Genomic DNA, 4,119 nt, shown 5'->3' with positions numbered 1-4,119 from the left:
TCGCGCCTGCGACGTAGGCACCCGTCGCGCACCGGCGTGCTGCGGAGCTCACCCGGTGCAATCCAGTTAGCAGTGAGCAGGGGGGCGGGGCGGGGCGGTGACCGCGGGGCATCGCGCTCGCGCCCGCGCATGCCATCATGCTATCGGATCCGATCGGCCGATTTCAAGGCGAAGACCATCACGACACCGCGCCGCGCAGCCGCCCCGCTGCGTTGAGTGGGAGACGAGGAGGACGAGAATTCCTGGGGAAGGACCGCGGCCACGAGATGGGAGCGCGGAATAACTTACGGATCGAGTGGTATATTGTCTTTCTGTTGTATATAGTCGTATAATCGTGGTACAAATTGCATGTAATGGTGATCAGGCTGACTGATTTTGTTTATTTTATGTTTTTTACTGATTCGGCTCCTCGTGTGAACGTATCATTACGAGTGTTATTAGGATTTTTATTTGCTGTCGGCTCTCCCGGCCTGGACACTGCACCGGGCCGCTCGCTGCAACCGATCCATACGGACGCCACCCGATAGCGTCCCGCAGGCAGCCGGGGCCTCCTCTTGTCGTCTCGGCCGTCTCGCTCACAGGTGGATCCGTTTCAACGCGGACGACACCCACCGCGCGCGTCCAGAGCACAAAAAAAAGTCTCCAAAGTACAGTTCTGACCGCATCCGATCATGTCTTCTCGGAAAACAATCTGCCCCGTGTGTGAGTATAGAAAGTAAAAGTGGGTCGTTGGAAAAATAATCTTCTCATCCCACATGACGTCGTTGTCTGCCCGTGCGGGCTTTGAGCTTATCACTTTGTTGCTCATGCGGGCCAAACAGGAAACAGGGACAACACAACTGACGGACGTCTCTTGTACGTCTTTAGTCATTACAATTTTCGCCTACTGGGATTATTTTTGGCGGTGCTCATTTTCAGCTAACTGCCCAGTATCACGCCTTTTTTTCCGCGGCGTTTCTTGCTTGCAGGCATCTTGCAGCCGCCGAGCTCTTTGCCTTGGCACCTCTCATCCAGTACGGCGGTTCGTGAAACGGAAGCGCGCTGGGCCCGGGGACGCCGCGGACGGCCCCCCGTTCATTCATTTCCGTCCACGGGATCCTTCCCCTTCTTTTTTTCACTTTATTTTAATGAGTGTAATTTTTTTACCGTATAATCGGCGCGGTCATATCTTTTCTTTTTTGATGCAGATCCTCTCCCCGGGTCTTATTTCGCCCGCGGGTCGGAGGCCTCCGCACTGGCGTGCCCTGGCTGGCCTGCAGCAGCGGGCAGAGAGGGCTTTTCGCACAAATAGACCTCTCCGTGCGCCCCGACCGGTAAAGCAGCCTACCCCGCCCCCTTTCCCAGCCCCGCCCCGCCGCGCCACGCCCAGCCCCCCGTTACCTCAAGGCCTTACACTTCTTATTGTTTTATGCCCCGGCTTGGCTTGGCGCGGCGTGGGGCGTGGGCCGCCTCGCTGGCACCGCTGCTCTTTTCCGCGGTGCTCGCGTTCCAAACCGGGTCCTTACTCGGATGTGACTGATGCGAGCGTGCCCCCGTCGCCCGGCCCCGACACGGCTCGTGGCCTTCCTGGGGTCCTAGACAAGGTCCACGAACGGAAAAGTCTAGTCGTCAGCTAGTCGTCAACTAACACAAATTACCTATTTAACCCCTTTTTCGGGGGAGGGGGGGGGGTACCTAATAACTGTCACATTTTTACCCCTCTGTTACGCTATGTGTTCGCCAAACAGTGCGCGAAAAATTTCGCCTGCCTCCTGTGAGATTTGAACTCACGACCCCTGGTTTACAAGACCAGTGCTCTAACCCCTGAGCTAAGGAGGCGCCTCGCAGGCAGCAGCGGGTCCCCGACCCCGCGTCCTCCTCTCGCTGCTCAACACCGCCACAGTGCAGCTAGTACGTACTGCTGCCGCTGCTTCTCCATAGAATATGATACGTCTGCCATTGCCTCTGGGCGACCGATGCGGTGACGATAAACGGCTCCAAACAGACTTTGCGCTCCGCCACGCCGCGCCACGCCGCGCTATCGAGAGGTCGATCTGCACGGGCCAGGCTGGCCGACACGGAGCCGAGGCGAGGAGGCCAAGATCTAACGCGGCGTGCAGCGGCAGCGGCGGCGGTGTGGCTCGTGCGCGGGATTCGGTGGCGCGCGGGGCGACGACTCGCGCGCCGCGCCGCACCGCGCTCCACATAACTTTGTGGATCGGATCGCCGGAAAGAAATGCCAAGGTGAGGTGAGGTTGCGTTGGGACAAGGGCGGGGCGGGGCGGGTCTGTGTGCAACTGCGTTACACACCCTAGTCCGAGGGGCGTTTCAAACATGGGATTTTGGGTGTTACCTTTTGAGGTTGATTTCTAACTGCTACGCCGCCACCGAGGGGAGCTCTCTGTGTCTGCTGCACTCTTTTGCGTTTATACAAGAAGGCAATTGCTCGCGCGTTTTCTCCTTTTCTAAGTGTTTTGATTGTCAAAAGAGTGGGGGCGCGTTTTACACAAGGAATCCTACACAGCGCTGCTCTTCGCTGCTGTCGGCACGCTCGCCGCGGCTTGCAGACGGGCTGTAGTACCCGTTTTTACCCCCCTTTTTAACCCGTTTTTGCGCACTCTCCGCCGCCCCGCTCCGCTCCCGCGCGACTTCTTCTTATATTCCATCCTCTCTGCTCGCGTGAGTTTCGCACTCCTCATTGTCTGCCTTGTCATTGTCGTTGAAGCGGAGCAGAGCGGCGGAGAAGCGGAGGAATGCCAAGAAATGGAGACGCCGCCGCCGAGGGGATGGAAGCGGCGATGTAAACGCGTTACGTGGATTGTGAACGCTCCCCGCTCCCCGCCCACTACACGCGGGGCGCGCGCGCGCCAGGGACAGGGCGGGTGTACGTACAGACAGGGGGACCCGCGGCTCTGCGGAGTGGCGGGGCGTAGAAAGTGGTGCACTCATTAGCCACAATGGTGGTGGAGGCGGAGGAGGCGGCGAGGACCCCGCCGGCCACGCCGCGCCACACCACCACTTTCTTCACTCGGACGTGATATGCTGCTGCTGCTGCCGCACCACCACCTGCTATTCGCGCACTTATTCGCGGGCTTTTGTCCCATCGCCCGCGCGCGGAGACGTTTTGCCGTGAAGGAAAATGAGAGCAATGTATGGGGGTCACCGGGGAAACGATATGGTGTCAAGTATAGACGCACATGCCATAGGTTGCCAAAGAAATTTTGAGTTTCATACAAGGCGGTAAAAAGCCCTACCTTGGGCACTTTTAATGCTTAGTGGAGGTGCTACTTAATACCTTTTGTTTTTTCAGTGGTGCAGTGTCTGTGTGTGTCGTGCGCCCCGCTTCAGCAAAAAAGTCTTTTAACGTCTCACTGTCCTCCCGAGGCAAGCTTTATTTCGGCGGCTTGCTTCTCCCCCGGGGCTCCGGGTTCACACCATTTCCCTGGGAATTCCCTCTGGCCGGGCCGAGCAGAGCCCCGCGCCGGCGGCGCCCGCAGCTCACTCAGTAGGTCTGGGTCAGACCCGGCCGCTTCTGCCCTGCTTCGCGGTCTGCCCCCGCAGGCCCCACGCGACCCGCGACCCGCGCGGCCCCCTGCCGCACGCCGCCGCCGCTGGGCATTTCGGTGAAATATGATGACCTCTCGTGAGCAAAGCAATTGTTTGTGTTCTGGCGAAACTTCACCGCCGCAGCGGCCGGCAGCCGCGCACACGGGGCAGCTCATTAGGGTCAAATCCTGAGACAAAAAAAAAACAACATGACGAAACAAGCAAAAACAACAGTATAGAGGAGCTAAGGTGACGCAGTGAAGGGATTATTAGAACACTTTCTTGCGAGGAGAACACAGGAGAGCTGCACGGAGGCTCTTCCCCCGGGCTGCGCCGCCCATTTTGATGAAGTCGACCAATTTTAGTGCCCTTTTCCTCTCGGTGAAAGTATTTCGCACGCGTAATGCAGCGTGTGTCTCTCGCGCGCAATAATTATTATTATCGCGACTTTGTCTTGTTTTTTTGCCGCCGCTATTTTGCGCATCCCTGACGTTTATGTGTCCATCCGGTTTCCTATGGTTATGCCTACGGTTTCTCGCACTTCATGACCCCACCAAGGACGCTACTACTGCGGCTGCGGCAAAAAGGGGTGGG

At 58.1% G+C, this 4,119-nt stretch overlaps 1 non-coding gene across 1 annotated transcript; it reads right to left on the bottom strand.

The window, feature by feature from the left end:
- Positions 1-1,745: 1,745 nt before the first annotated feature.
- On the bottom strand, positions 1,746-1,818 carry Trnat-ugu (transfer RNA threonine (anticodon UGU)). Its single transcript has one exon. It is a non-coding gene; the product is annotated as a tRNA-Thr (tRNA).
- Between the last annotated feature and the right edge of the window lie 2,301 nt (positions 1,819-4,119).

Source organism: Frankliniella occidentalis, unplaced genomic scaffold, assembly GCF_000697945.3.
Source record: "Frankliniella occidentalis isolate FOCC.00 unplaced genomic scaffold, Focc_3.1 Scaffold32, whole genome shotgun sequence".
Classification (NCBI taxonomy): Eukaryota; Metazoa; Arthropoda; class Insecta; order Thysanoptera; family Thripidae; genus Frankliniella; species Frankliniella occidentalis.
The sequence above is the reverse complement of the archived record's forward strand: the minus strand, read 5'-3'. Positions and strand labels throughout refer to the sequence as shown.